A 16,120-nucleotide genomic window follows, 5' to 3' on the forward strand; every position below is an offset into this window, starting at 1 on the left:
AGCAGGAGAGACAAGGATGAACCAAGTGTAAGGTGACATGAGGAAGTTCTTCCTCTGGCAGCTCTCCGTATCTATCCAGTGCCCATTTGTGTGGTACTTCAGTCACCTTATCACGTGTAAACCATAGCTGGAGATAGATAACGTGCTTAATTAAAGATATTTTCAAAAGCAATTCCTAGATGCTGAAATATGTCTGATTATATCAATGAAAATGTACAGTAGCAGACACACCAGTGCAGCCTGGGTGACTACACCATGTGAAAAAGAAAATGCACAAGTGGATAGGTATACGGTCATTGCTGGTTGGTAACAAAAGAACAATGGATTTCTAAACAGCCAACCACTAACCAACAAGGGAGTGGATCATATGCTACAATAATTCCCTAAAAAATGCAAACAGTCCTTACATGCATATGGGTTTCCACTTTAGCTTTAAAATAATGCAGAAACGTCCATTTGCCTTCTGTCATAATTTATGTCCCTCCTTTCTTCCCCTCCTCATTTTCATATGAACGGAGATCCAGAATCAGGCCCTCCACTAAAATAAAGTGACTTCAGGCTGTGCTCTTAAATAAGAGCATCTGCAAATGATTTTCTCTATTCAGCAGGGAAATACAGGATGATCCAGCATTTAAGCCCCAGCTGGGCCTCTCTCAGGGTACATGAGGAAACTCACCAGCTTTTAATAGAGTCAATGTCCTGATGACTTACTTAATTATTTAGATGCTGGGCCCAGGTCTATCCCTTTAGCTCCTCGTATGGTGCAATGGTGGGCTCTGATTGGTGTCTGTCTTATTTAAATCATTTTCAGCTGCTGGGACTCAGAAGTCCATATTGATTCATGTTTTGTTGCTTCACAGTATCTGACCCCTTGAAGAATGTATTTTTCCTCTGCTTTTGTCGTGAATGAAGTTTATTCTTTGGACACAGATGCTCTGTATGGATCTTCCCACTCTCTGTTAGCAGTTTTATATTTTCTCAGGGCCCATCCAGTAGCCAGATGGGTTCTGAGGGGCCATGTGGTTTATTCCACTCAGAGGTTAGGGTGTTTTGGGACCTCATCTTCACCTGTATATGCAGTACTTACCAAAGAATGCTTGACATCACTGGTTGTCAAACTGATGTATGTGTACTCTAGGGGACATGAGCGCTTGTAACAGCGGACAACACATTTTTATTTAATAAGACTCAGCAATCTAATCATAAGTATATTATGACCTGATTTCAGATGGGGTATGCAGTATATTACATTATTTGGAAAGGGATATAAAGCCTAAAAAGTTTGAAAACCACCGCTCTACATCAAGTGGGTTGCTCACTTTTTTAGTAGAGAATTTGGATTGGAGAAGAAGGGAATTGTTTGTCAGGCTCTGTGATTTATATTTTATAACCCAATTAGTGAGATCACATTACTTTCATCGTGTGAACAAATTGGAATTACAACTCAACATTATAGTGTTGTGTATAGTATAGTGAAGAACCTACGTACAACAGAATAGATTGCAGGGCACTGCTACTTGATATTTTTCAGACTCTTCTTCCTGCAATATGAACACTTGCAAACGTAGAGCACAGGGCATTCTGTTTTAATTCAGCATCGCAGCAGCTGATCTCCTTACACTGTTAAAAATATTTGAGAGCACTGTGTGTGTGTGTGTGTGTGTGTGTGTGTGTGTGTGTGTGTACGTACTGATGTGCTAGAAGAAAGATGTGTTCCTCACAGTGGTTGCTCCAAAGAGGGGAAGTAATTTGAAAGAAAAGATTTTTGAATAACTGAGCATCACTGAGACAACATATCTGATACTGAATTAACAAGAGCCTATTGGCAAGGTTCCCTATCACTGAAAATAGAAGCTAATTAAGCAGCAGCCTCTTCTACAGATGAGTTCTGTTATGAGACAATGGATAACAACATGAGTTAGAGACTACAGAGCATAATACCATTAAGATTCATTATTCCCCAGTGCAGCCTGCAACAAAGAGGACTGTTGCTATCAGAACACTCTTAAGAAGAATCGCTTACTATGGCCCAACAGATAGGCCATGGAGGAAACACAGACCTAAATAATGCCCTTCGGTCAAAACCCTGCAATTCTTTGGAATTCAGCCTGGCTTAGGAAGAAAGGAAAATTCAATCAAATTTCCCCTTCTGCGACAGTGATGCAGATCTATTAACAGTTATCTATTTACCTCTACATACAATTTAGCTGAGGAGCAGGAGGCAAGGAAGGGAAACAGGTTTATTTCAGCATTGAGCTGCTTTGATTCTTTTCCAAATGTTTTCCCTCAGATTTCCTGGCACTTGCTGTATCAGCCAACAGCTTAATCCTGGATTTTTTACATTACTCCTAGAAACTAGTTTAACCACCTCCAAGTCACAGATGACTTTTCTGAAAAATCTTAGAGTATTCTAGAAGGTGGGGAGGGATAGCTCAGTGGTTTGAGCATTGGCCTGCTAAATACAGAATTGTGAGTCCAATCCTTGAGGGGGCCATTTTGGGATCTGGGGCAAAAATCTGTCAGGGACAGTACTTGGTCCTGCTAGTGAAGATGGGGGGCTGGACTCAATGACCCTTCAAGGTCCCTTCCAGTTCTATGAGATAGGTATATCTCCATATTTATTGCCATCTTTAAGTACAGGACTGTCTTCTTTGCTCACAGGTGACTGCTCAGTATGAAAAAAATAATAATCCAGAAGTGAACAATGAAGTAATGAAGAAGTTAATGGAAGTGCAAATGGGAGAATGTCTAATCAGTTAACAAGAAGCTTGAGGAATTCTTCTACAGAATGCTAGATATGGAGGGAAAAAATAATTACTATGGAAGAACATGGAATCTAAAGTCTAAATTTTGGATTCATGTACACCACTGTAAATCCTAAATAACTCCACGTATGTTGGGAGTTATTCCAGTTTTACTGTGGTGTAACTGAGGCCTGGTCTACACCTGAAGTTTAGGTCAGCCTAGCTACTGGCTGACAGCTGTGAAAAATTTCACACTATATGTGATACAATTAGGTAGACCCCAGTGTAAACATGAAGGAGGAATTCTTCCTTGGACCTAGCTAGCGCCACTCTAGGGGGTGGATTTACTACAAAAACCCCATCGGTTACTGTACTGTATATGCTACAGTGTCATGGCTGCAGCTTTGCCTCCATAGCGCTTGTGCTGTATACACATGCTGAGAGATGGATTGGGCCCCTCGTCCTATGGATTTCAAGTTAAACTTTGACTTGGCTGAAAAATCAGTGAGCTCAGTGAGTCTCAATAAAGGAATTAGATGTTTTCTGCACATATTCATTCCCTACTTTCTTATTCTCTACCCCCAATTAAAAAAACAAGCCAACAATACATACAACTATTATTATTAATCCTCTTTCTTACAGCTGTGCCTAAGGGCCAATCAAGAACAAGGCCCCACTGTGCTACACAGAGCAGCAAACAGTTCCTCCCCCAAAGAGCTTACAGTCCGAATAGACAAGATGCCCCCAGGGCAAGGGGAAGGGATAGAACACACCAGCAGAGTGAACAATGGGTGGCAGCAAATAGCAGCTAATTCTGTAATATTTGGGGGTGGGGGATGTGGAGAGGTTACTTAGGAGGAGATCAGTTAAATGGAAAGAAAAGGGAAAGGAAGGGGGTGTGTGGGAACCAGGGCAGGGGAGAAGAGGAGCAGGTATGAAGTGAAGGAGAGGTGAAGTGACTTGACAGGGGGTCAAGGAGTTGGAGCAAACAGCCAATCAGCGCAGGGCAGGGAAAGTCAGGTCAAAACTGTGGAAAGTTCTCTGACTGGTCACAGGTCCCTGCTTTGGCTGCTTCTGCTTCTACCAGCTGGACTCTCTGACTGACTTCTCTCTACAGCGTCCCCCCAAGGCAACAAGAGGGTGGTGAGGGAAAGCACCACCTGGATCCTAGTGCCTCCAGAGAGTGAGTGGGTCTCCCTTGAGCATCTCGGCATCCAAGAAGTACTGGGGGAAGAGGTGGAGACCCCCCGACCATACGCCCCCTCCCCCACCAAACTGCTTTGGCGGGTTCTGTTCCTATTGGCTGAAGTCAAAGCCATGCCAATTCTTCCCCGAGCTCATGTGCGTCTCTCATTTCCCCATCCCCTACCCTTTTTCTGTTTGTCTTTTAGCCTGGAAGCTCTTCAGGACAGGGATTGTGACTTTCCGTGTCTGTCCAGTGCCTGGCACAATGGGGCCCCAATCCCCCTTGAGTCATTGAGTGCCACCATAATATAAATATTTACTGCTAATAATAATTTATTTGGTTAAAATTAGAATCTGCGATTACGCTAATTCTAAGAGCTACCTGGTACGCCTCCTGATGAAGACCAAAAGGTGATCACTGGCTGAAGGGCGGGAGTTGTTTCATCCATGGTGGAGTCCTACACAGTTAAGTGCATGGTGGAGGTTTTATGCCTCCCTGTGAAGCATCCAGGAAACAGGATACTACTCCAGATGGACCATTGATCTGTGTGGCTACATTAACCCCACTGGTTTTATGTGGAAAATCTCACAGTTGTAGGCATCCAAGCCTGAGACTGCAGAGGATAGTGACGGGGAGGGGTTATTTACAAAAGGGCTGACTGAAACATTGGAATAACGTGTCCCCTCATGCATGATTATTCCGTTAGGCATGGCTAGGCTTGTCTCACTCAGATCAGCAGTTGCTGAGAACAGCATTTATTATTTGTTCAGGATGAAGCCCTTGGACTTAGAAAAGCCAAGAGAAATGAGGAAAACCTACTTTTGTGACTAAAGTCCTCATAGACTTTGATGACTGACTGTGCATTGTAGCTTAAAAAGTAAATAGGGAGAAATCCGGGGATCATTTAGAGTGAGATCATAGGTCCGTATTTATATATTGTCCATATATATTAATTATGTGTGGGGCCACACAGTTCACAGACACTCTAGCTATGCTCTGCCTCTTTCTGGCCAATTCCCTGTTGCTGTGGGAAGCACCGCTGACTGAGAATGGGCAGACCCAGCTATTCCTGCAGCACACCAAGAGAGCATCTTCTAGCGTGCAGTTCCGCCATGGAGTGCCTCCGAGGAGAGACAATGTGGTTTTGCCATTGTGCAGTTTATATGGTTTTATAAAAATATGGTAATGAGTGAATATAATGTAACTGGAATATGCTTCATGCAAAAGGTCTCTTGTAAGGTATCATTACAAAGCTTATAATCTACTGAGTGTGTTCATCCTATTTGTATAAATGTACCACTCTTGTATCTGGAAATATGAAATATAACTCTGAGGCCTATTGTAATTATGCAAAGTGTGAGCCATTAATGATGGTTTGGAATCTTAATGGCTCCCATCAACCAGGACAATTGACTGTGGACGGCTCTGTTTGCAGGCAGGCCTTCCTGTGAGTCAGGCTGGGAGGAATGAAGGAAGGGGTCTTACAGTGACATGTGATCATGTCACCTGAACTGGAATCCATCTTTAACATGGTATCTTTCCATTGAGGTGGAATGGAAACCCAGAGAGGGACAAAGGATTCCTGCCTTCTGCAAAAGATATATAAAGGAGTGGAACAGAACTAAGGGAAGAGGAAGAGGCACCATCATGAAAAATCCCCTAGCTACCACCTGAGCTGAAACAAGAGAAAGAATTGTGCGCAGGCCTGGAAGGTGTCCAGTCTGAGGAAAAAATTTACTGAAGCATCTCTGAGGGTGAGATTATCTGTATTCAGTTTGATTAGACATAGATTTGCGCGTTTCATTTTATTTTGCTTGGTGACTTACTTTGTTCTGTCTGTTACTACTTAGAACTACTTAAATCCTACTTTCTGTATTTAATAAAATCACGTTTTACTTATTAATTAACTCAGAGTATGTATTAATACCTGGGGGAGCAAACAACTGTGCATATCTCTCTATCAGTGTTATAGAGGGCAAACAATTGATGAGTTTACCCTGCATAAGCTTTGTACATGATAAAATAGATTTATTTGGGTTTAGACCTGTAAGGGTCCGGTGCTGGGGCTCGTCCCTTTCAGGCGCTGCGGGGAGCCAGGGCGCGTCACTACACAGCAGCAATCTGTCCAGGGCTCAGACGCTTCAGCGGGGCTGAGCAAACAAACAGTCTCTAAGCAAGTCAGAGTCCCAGCCCTTCAACAAGGGCTGGGCGGACACAGAGTCTGTAGGCCCAGCCCTGGAGCAGGGCGGGGCAGCAAATAGTTCAGGCTCAGGCCTTTCAGCAGGGCTGAGCAAATACAGAGTTAAACAGTACAGAAGGCCTCCTCAGGCCAGAGGGAGGGGGAGTCTGCCACCCTCGGAAGGGTGGCAGGGGGAACGCAGGCCCTCCCACTCCACTGTGTCCCAGCCTGGGGCCCTGGCAGCGGCAAAGATTCGCTGCTGTCAGTGGGGATCCTGGCCGCAATACACCGACATTGGTTCGGGGTCCCCTGGAGCCAGACTGGGGTCAGCTACCCCTGGGCCACTTCCAACCTCCCCCTCTCTAGGTACCTGTCCTCCGCTGGCGTTGTCCGGCGGGTCCCAGACCATGGGCTCCTCAGGATACCAGCCGTAGGGGAGCTCAGGCGACTCCTCTGGATAGTGGGCGTAGGGAAGCTCAGACAGCTCCTCTGGATTCTGGGCGTAGGGAAGCTCAGACAGCTCCTCTGGATTCTGGGCGTAGGGAAGCTCAGACAGCTCCTCTGGATACCGGGTACGAGGAAGCTCAGACAGCTCCTCTGGATACCGGGCACGGGGAAGCTCAGACAGCTCCTCTGGATACCGGGCACGGGGAAGCTCAGACAGCTCCTCTGGATACCGGGCACGGGGAAGCTCAGACAGCTCCTCTGGATACCGGGCACGGGGAAGCTCAGACAGCTCCTCTGGATACCGGGCACGGGGAAGCTCAGACAGCTCCTCTGGATACCGGGCACGAGGAAGCTCAGACAGCTCCTCTGGATACCGGGCACGGGGAAGCTCAGGCCAGCGCTCCTCTGGATACCGAGCACGGGGCAGACTGGGCCCAGCAGGAGCTCGAGCACCAGCATCTGTCCCCTCCTGCGGCCTGCACCAAACTGAGTGCTGGAGCCAGGCCTTTATACTTCCTGTCCCGCCCCTTAACTTCTGGGGGGTGGGGACTGGCAGCAGTGGCTCCGCCTACCTTGGCGTCTGTTCTGTGTTATATCCTTGGGGGCAGCCAGTTTAGGAAGAAATCACTTGAGGCCAGACAGCAGACAGCTAACAAAACTACCATTTATTTACACACACAGAGCTCACCTAACCGACGGAAGCAGGCTGGGCTATCCCCTAATAATCTAACTCAGTTGCCATGGGAACAAAAACCATGACAACCAAATACACAACATATTCCTCCCCCTCAAATAAGAACATCCCCTAAATAAAACACACACTAGACTAGAGAAGGAGGGTAGACTGCCTCCATTCCTGGCTAAACCCTGGGGATTATTTTGCCCCATAACCAAGGGTTCTCCCTAGCTAAAGATCCAGCCGATGAGGAGGCCTTCTGTCTCTAGGTGGATTACGACAAACTCCTGGTGTTGTTGCACCCAAAAGTACCATGGGCTCAGGGTCCACAGCACGAACAAGTGAGGAGGTGGTATCAGCTCATGCTGAGCAAAGGGGTATCTCAGCCACCGGCAGTAATGGAGGAGAACAGTCAGAAACAGGTGATTCATGATTTGGTGTCTCACCAGAAGAGGTGAAGTCAAACCACTCAACTGCAGATGTGTCCTGAGGACTGGCATGACCTGGCAGCAGCTGATCTACATGTCGCCACCAGGTAAGATTCTCTGCAGTCCAGACTGTGTAGGAAACAGCTCCTGTTTGAGTGATGATTGTGGCAGGGACCCATTTAGCTCTGGAAGTATAATTCCGAGCCAAAACTGGCTGTCCTAGGCTAAAGGTTCGGTCTTTTGCTCTGGTTGCCTGTCTGATTACTTGATATTGCTGCTGATGTTGCACAATTTGTCGGGGTTCAGAAGGTTTCAGCAGATCAAAGCAAGTGTGCAGCTGTCGTCCCATCATTAGAAAGGCCGGGGATGCCTGGGTCGTAGCATGAGGTGTGTTTCTGTAGGAAAGTAAGAAGGTATCCAGACGGTTTTGAATGGAGTGTTGTCCCCTTGCTGATTTCAAAGCGTGTTTCATTGTCTGCACAAATCTTTCAGCTAATCCATTGGTGGATGGATGATATGGTGCTGACATGATGTGGTGTATCCCATTTGCCTTCATAAAATTTTGAAACTCCTGAGAGACGAACTGCGGTCTGTTGTCGCTCACAAGTTGTTCTGGCAGACCGAAACGACTAAAGAGTCCCATAGTTTTTGGATAGTACTCTCTGCAGTAGTGGACTGCATTATAGAGACTTCTGGCCATTTAGAATGAGCATCTACTACCGCCAAGAACATCAAGGGGGCCAGCGAGGTCAATGTGAATACATTGCCACGGGTTTTCAGGCCAGTCCCATGGGTGTATGGGCGTCCACTGGGGTGCATTCCTCACACCCTGACGTGACATACAAGCTTTTGCCTTCTCTTCAATAGCACTGTCCAATCCAGGCCACCAAAAATAGCTTCGTGCAATTTCCTTCATGCGCACTATTCCACAGTGACTGGAATGTAGCTGTTCTAACATCTGTGATCTCAGTGGTGGTGGAATAATGACACGTCTCCCCCACAACAAACAACCAGACTGGACCAATAATTCCGTCCTCCTGGACATATAGGTAACAAGGTCGGGTGAGACCGGAGAGGTTTGTCGAGATTTTCTATGCATCACCAGGTCCATAACTTGGGACAATACTGGGTCAACGCGAGTTGCCTTCTTTATCTGAGCGCACGTCCAGACTAACCCGCGGCATCGGCGGGTTAAAATCGATTGCTCGGGGATCGATATATTGCGTCTAGTCTGGACGCGATGTATCGATCCCCGAGCGCGCTTACATTGATTCCGGAACTCCATCAACCCGAACGGAGTTCCGGAATCGACACGGAGAGCCGCGGACATCGATGCCGCGCCGTCCAGACGGGTGAGTATCTCGATTTTAGAAATTCGACTTCAGCTACGTTATTCCCGTAGCTGAAGTTGCGTATCTAAAATCGATTTTAATACCTAGTCTGGACGTGGCCTGAGAAGCAGTGATGGGTGTATTCTCTACCTGTTCAAAGTAGAAGATTTCCTTTTGGGCACTATCTTGATGTTTGACTGGCAAAGGCAACCTTGAGAGGCCATCTGCGTTGCCGTGCAGAGTGGATTTCCGATATTTGATTTCATATGTGTGTGCTGAAAGTAACAATGCCCAACGTTGCATACGACTAGCAGCTAATGGGGGAATGCCTGTGTAGGGTCCAAAAATTGACGTCAGAGGTCGATGGTCTGTGAGAAGAGTAAACTTTCGCCCAAACAGGTACTGATGAAACTTCCGAATTCCAAAAACAATTCCTAATGCCTCACGTTAGATTTGGGCGTAGTTAGTTTCTGCTTTGCTTAGAGTGCGTGAAGCAAAAGCAATAGGTCTCTCTTCTCCCGAAGGCATAATGTGTGACACGACTGCTCCCACTCCATAAGGGGAGGCATCGCAGGCCATTTGTAGGGGTAAGGATGAATCAAAGTGCGTTAGAACTTCAGAATTTAGCAATACATCCTTAGCTTTGTTCAATGCAACATCACAGGCTTCAGTCCACTTCCAGGCCTTGTTCTGCCCCAGGAGCTCATGAAGTGGTTTTAGGAGTGTGGCTAACTGTGAGATGAACTTTCCATAATAGTTCAGTAGTCCTAGAAACAAGCGCAGCTGGCTTACATTTCAAGGTGGGGGAGCCTCCACAATAGCTTTAACTTTTGCAGGGGCCTTATGAAGACCTGCAGAATCAATGATGTGTCCCAAATATTCGACAGAGGGCTTGAAGAATTCACACTTGTCTTTGCGAACTCGTAGGCCATACTCTTCCAGTCTTTGTAGGGTAGCCTCTAAATTCTTTAAGTGATCCTCTTCATTTCTTCCAGTGACCAGGATATCATCCAGATAGCACTGAACTCCTGACAAGCCCCAAGATCTGGTCCATAGCCCTCTGGAACAGGGCGGGAGCAGACGTTATTCCGAAGGGTAGGCGACAGTATCAATAAAGCCCCTTATGAGTCACAATAGTCAACAGCTCTTGGGACTTTTCATCGACGTGCATCTGTAAATATGCTTGACTCAGATCAATCTTACTGAACTTTTGTCCCCCAGCCAGGCCTGCAAAGAGCTCATCGATGCGGGGAAGCGGGTATTGCTCTGCACACAACACTGGGTTGACAGTGACTTTAAAATCACCGCAAATCCAGAGAGAGCCATCTTTCTTCACTATTGAGACGATAGGAGTGGCCCATGAGCTATGGGTAACTGGTATTAGGACTCCATTGGTGACCAGGCGCTCCAGGTCTGCTTCAACTTTTGGCCTGATGGCATATGACACAGTTTGGGCTTTCAGATATTTTTGTGGACTGTCAGGTTTAATGTTCAGTGTCACAGTGATTCCCGCCATACTTCCCAAATCATCTCCAAAAACAGCAGCATGTTTCCTTAGTATAGGGGTTAGACTGGTTTCTTCTTTAGTCATCTGGTGCACTTCTGCCCAGTTCGGCTGAATCTTCCCAAGCCAAGACCTACCCATTAAGGCTGGGTAGTTACCTCTCACCACAAACAGTGGCAATTTAGCAGCCTGTCCATTGAGCTCCACCTTAACATCAATAGTGCCCAGCATGGGCACAGCTTCTCCCGTATATGTCTTCAGAACAGTTTTTGTTGCCTTAAGCGGAAGATGCTGTAGCTTTTCTTTATACGCAGTCTCGGAGACCAGCGAGACGGCTGCACCGGTGTCCAGTTCCATGCGTATAGGTTTGCCATCCAACAATGGGGTTACCCAGTATTCATGTGAGCCCACTGCGAAAGACGAAACATGCAGTGGCACTTCCGCTTGCGATGAGGTGTCACCTTGATCATCCTGGGTCTGCTCTAGGGTATGCAGGGTTCCTCTTTTTGTCGGCCAGACCATAGGCCTCTTTTTCTTTTGTTTACAGGCACACTCAATGTGTCCCTTTTTGCCACAGTGTCGACACAACAGGTCCTTACACCAGCATTCTGATGCCTGGTGACCCGGCTTACCACAGCAGTAACATTCTTGACTCTGCACAGTTTTGTGGGTAGGTTCTTGTGACACTTTTTGCACCCTAGGGGATGCACAGATGTATTGCGCCTCCCTGATAGCCAGTTCCATGGAGACAGCAATATCAACAGCCTTCTGTAATGTAAGCTGAGCCTCTGTCAGTAGGGACTTCCGTATAGCTTCACTGTACAGGCCACACTCTAACCTGTCACGCAGGGTATCATTTAACATCTCTTTAAATTCACAGTATTCTGCTAGCTTTTTTTAAATTGCTACAAATTGTACAACTGTTTCATCTTCTTTTTGGTCTCTTTTGTGGAACCGATATCTTTCAGCAATTACCAGTGATTTTGGGGAAAAATGGGACCCCAGGATTTCCACGATGTCACTGTAAGATTTAGTCTCAGGCTTAACAGGGTGTAGTAAGCTGCGTAGCAGGGAGTAGGTTTTAGCCCCTTAAGAATATTGGCACCTTCTTTGCTTCTGTAATGTCATTTGCAACAACAAAAAGCTCAAAACGCTCAGTAAACACATGCCACTGCACTATATTCTCATCAAAAGGTTCCAGTGGCCCGGTCAGAGTAGCCATGATTTTTAGTTTCACTTTCACAGTCAGTGCAAACAAGCAGTTTTTTTGTTTGTTTGTTTTTTTACCTTGACTTCTATTTCCTTCTGTTACTGGAGCAGCACCGGAATCCCATCCATCGTCACCACTTGTTATATCCTTGGGGGCAGCCGGTTTAGGAAGAAATCACTTGAGGCCAGACAGCAGACAGCTAACAAAACTAGCATTTATTTACACACACAGAGCTCACCTAACCGGCAGAAGCAGGCTAGGCTATCCCCTAATAATCTAACTCAGTTGCCATGGGAACAAAAACCATGACAACCAAATACACAACATTCTGGCTCTTCCCTTTCAGGTGCAGTGGGGAGCCAGGGCGCCTTGCTACAAGACCCCATTGGGAGTTGAGCATCTGAATGCTAAAGACAAGCACACTTCTGTGAGATGTTTTCAGGTAAACCTGCAGCTTTGGGGCAAGTAATTCAGACCCTGGGTCTTTGTTGGAGCAGACGGGAGTGTCTGGCTCAACAAGACAGGGTGCTGGAGTCCAGAGCTGGCAGGGAAAGCAGGGGCAGAAGTAGTCTTGACACATCAATTGGCAGCTCCCAGGGGAGTGTCTGTGATCCAGCCCGTCACAGTGGTTCTGCTGCTTTTCAGGGCTGTGAGTCTTATGCAGTCAGGTGCAAGATTTTCCCCTTATTCAGCAGTTGGCAAAGTGTTGATTTATGATGGATCAATAGAACTGTTCCCTCTTTCCTTGGAGATACGTTTCACTGTTGTATGGCACATATGTTTGGACCATTAAATGACCCCCCCTAGCATCCCCCCTAAATTACTGATGCTGCAAATGTGCTCTGGGGCAATGGCTTCCTTGAACTTTGCCCCTCTGCTCGTGGCAGTCTAGAATGCTGCTGCGCTGGATGAATTCAGTGAGAGGGGATTCACATGTGGTTTCCGGGGCTTGAAGTAAGGTACATGGGTTACATAATGCTCTGCTCAGATTGCTCTTTTGGCTTTCTTTTGAGTCTGCCTAGTGTAGCATTAAAAATAAAGTAACAAAGTTAAAATAAGCTGCGGTGAGACTAAAGCAGTTAAGGCCAGATGTATTTTAAGTGGTAAATAAGAGGCCCACTGAAAGGGAAGTAAAAATAGCACAGAGAGGCACTCAAAGATTTTTGTGTTTCCATCGCATCTGCTGCAACAACACAAGTGCATGTTCTGACCATACGTTTTCCTTGCATGATTCTTAGTGCAGGAATAAAACTGATGCTAGTTTTGAAAGGGCGAGACAGCCTGATCCAAAGCCAATTAAATTATTAGTTGTATGCTAGTCGTTCCTAGAGGCTGGGACCTTACTGTGCTAGGCGCTGTGTAAACACAGAGTAAGAGACTCTACCCCAAAGACCTGACAGTCTACATAAAAAAGACAGATGGGAAGAGAAACAGGGAGGTGAGGGGACTTGCGCAAGGCCACGCAGCAGTACAGTGGCAGAGCTGGGAATAAAACCTAAGTTTGCTGACTCTCAGTCCAGTGCCCTGTCCACTACAAGAACATAAGAACGGCCATACTGGGTCAGACCAAAGGTCCATCTAGCCCAGTATCCTGTCTTCTGACAGTAGCCAATGCCAGGTGCCCCAGAGGGAATGAACAGAACAGGTAATCATCAAGTGATCTATCCCGTCACCCATTCCCCCCTTCTGGCGAACAGAGGCTGGGGACACCATCCCTGCCCATCCTGGATAATAGCCACTGATGGACCTATCCACCATGAACGTATCTAGTTCGTTTTTGAATCCTGTTATAGTCTTGGCCTTCACAACATCCTCTGGCAAGGAGTTCCACAGACTGTGTGTTGTGTGAAAAAATACTTCCTTGTGTTTGTTTTAAACCTGCTGCCTATTCATTTCATTGGGTGACCCCTAGTTCTTGTGTTATGAGAAGGAGTAAAGAACACTTCCTTATTTACTGTCTCCACAGCAGTCATGGTTTTATAGACTTCATTTATACCTGCCCTTAGTAACCTCTTTTCCAAGCTGAAAAGTCCCAGTCTTATTAATCTCTCCTCATACGGAAACTGTTCCATACCCCTACTCTGATAAGTCTTTCCATTGAATTTAATGGGCTTTTGGATCAGGCTGGTAATGAGAAAACTACTAAATGGTACAAGTTGCACAGGGCCAGGTACTAAGCCACGTGAGAATATGACTGTGTGTACAGTAACAGAGGAGGTAGTGCTCATTCTAGATCAGGAATCGGTAACCTTTGGCGCACGGCCTGTCAGGGAAATCCACTGGCGGGCCGAGCCGGGCTGGTTTGTTTCACTGCAGCCTCCACAGGTTCAGTCAATCAGACTCCCACTGGCCAGAGTTCATCGTTCCAGGCCAATGGTGGCTGCAAGAATTGGCATGGGGCTGAGGGATGTGCTGGCCGCTGCTTCCCACAGCCCCCATTAGCCTGGAACAGCAAACCACAGCCAGTGGGAGCTGCGATCAGCCAAACCTGTGGACGTTGCAGGTAAACAAATCATACCGGCTCACCAGCGGCTTTCTCTGATGGGCCGTGTGCCAAAGGTTGCCAATCCCTGTTCTAGATGATGACATTGGGGCCTTCTGGGTTTGTTGGTCAATATCCAGTGTGTATATTCGCAAGAAATCAGTGACTATTTTGAAAATTTCACTCAACCACGGGATTCTTGTTGGTATGCAAATGTTTCCAGGTTGAGTTCCGCAGGACACAGACAGTGAGCTCTAATAGTGAGCTCCATAAGGCTCTAATCTGACAATGTTACAGAGGATTTGAGAGCAGATAGAGGCTCACACCATGCAATCCAGATCCAGATTGGTTAACCTACCGCCGTTTGTGGCTGAGATTTTGATTTGTGCTGATTGCTCATTGAAGGTGCTGAGTGCTGGCTTGTTGACCTAGATGAGCAACCCAGTGTTTACATGAAGGAGAAAAATGCGCTACGGAAACGTAGCCCACAGTCCTACAAAGACTCATGCACATGTTTCTCCTGGGAGTAAACCCAATGGGATTCCTTCCATTCAGTGAAATCACACATTTGTAGAAACCATTGCAGGAGCAGGTTGTTAGTGAGTATTGAACAAGAGTGTTACGTGCAGCCACCCAGGAAAAGTGGTGACGGTGATTTTTTTTAGGAAAACTTAATCATGGAAGATGAAATCCAGATAATAGGCTTGGTGAAAGGGATTATTGAGGCACTATGTTTGCTGGGTCTAAACCTGGGGATCAAGAGGAACACAAAAGTAATCCTTGTTTCTTCATGAGGATGAATCATCTGATGGTTCTAAATGAACCACAGGAAATTCCTTCCCCTAAACTACAATAAAAAAGAAATTGACACCAGCCTTTCCATTTTGCTAAGGATAAAAAGGAGACTGTTGTTAATATTCCTCAAAACAGGGGTACAGAGAGTTTGGCAAATTTGGGGGTGGGGGACAGGAGGAATCCTCTTCTAAAATACTGACACTGTAAATTCACTATTTTTCAATCATCTGGTACTTCTCCAGTCTAAAAGCTGGTGGCAATCTAGGGGAAATAAGCAGTAAAGGTAAGTCAAACGTCACGAATTTTGTGGCATTTGAGACCAAATGTACATATTGTGGCTGATGTTTGGAGTCCAAGACAGTGAATTAACAAGGGCTTCTCTTCTCCCTCACATGCACACGCTAACGCTGGGGGAGGTGGCGAGAAGGCCCACAGCTCCATGTGTGCGCACATGTGCAAATAGGTAAGTAAAGAGCCCATCATTAGTGCTTAGAGTAGGCAAATGCTATTCCTGGATTCCCCCAAATGTGACAGGTCCATGCTCCGAATTCTGAGATCCATATGTATCCATACTATTCAAATCTAGTTCTTGAACAGCAAATATTTTGGCTTCATTTAAGTCCAGGCCCATAGTCCTAATTAATTTAAAATATAATATGAAAAGTAAACATACATGGAAAGGTATCTGAGACCTGAAAAGGTAAAAAAAGAATTATTTCCTAAATAGTAAACTTCTTTTTTAAATCTTTCTTACACTTTTTATGGGAACCTTAGTTTGTTATCATATTTATGCAGAAGACAAATTTTAAGTGTGTGTAAACATAAAAAGACTCACAAGAAATACATCTCTGAGGATTCATAACCATCAGTAAGGCATTGTGTTGTAGTGCATTGACCCACTGCTTCCAGTCCCTGGTCCTGCTAAATATCTGAATAACAGTCTGAACAGAATGTTTTTTCTATAAGTTGATTGCACTGGAGATACCTTTTCTTGCTGCAAATCTTATAGGTCAGCAGGAGTGAAGGGGGAGAAAAGGGAAGACAAATCAAATTCCATGTTGCGGCAGCCAACACATTCTGGAGATTTACAAATGACCTGACACTCTGCAGTTGTCCTAGGCACTTGCTGTTGCTCAAG

General features: G+C 45.9%; 1 protein-coding gene across 3 annotated transcripts in view; it reads right to left on the reverse strand.

Moving 5' to 3' along the window:
* The window catches only part of LOC127059019 (cytotoxic T-lymphocyte protein 4-like), a 37,940-nt gene extending 25,982 nt beyond the window's left edge, over nt 1-11,958 (reverse strand). For all 3 annotated transcript variants that reach the window (XM_050969628.1, XM_050969627.1, XM_050969626.1), the window contains exon 1: nt 11,783-11,958. The gene's annotated coding sequence lies outside the window, so the exon portion shown is untranslated. The remainder of the gene's footprint in view (nt 1-11,782) is intronic.
* Between the last annotated feature and the right edge of the window lie 4,162 nt (nt 11,959-16,120).

The sequence above is a fragment of the Gopherus flavomarginatus genome, chromosome 10, assembly GCF_025201925.1.
Source record: "Gopherus flavomarginatus isolate rGopFla2 chromosome 10, rGopFla2.mat.asm, whole genome shotgun sequence".
NCBI lineage: Eukaryota > Metazoa > Chordata > Testudines > Testudinidae > Gopherus > Gopherus flavomarginatus.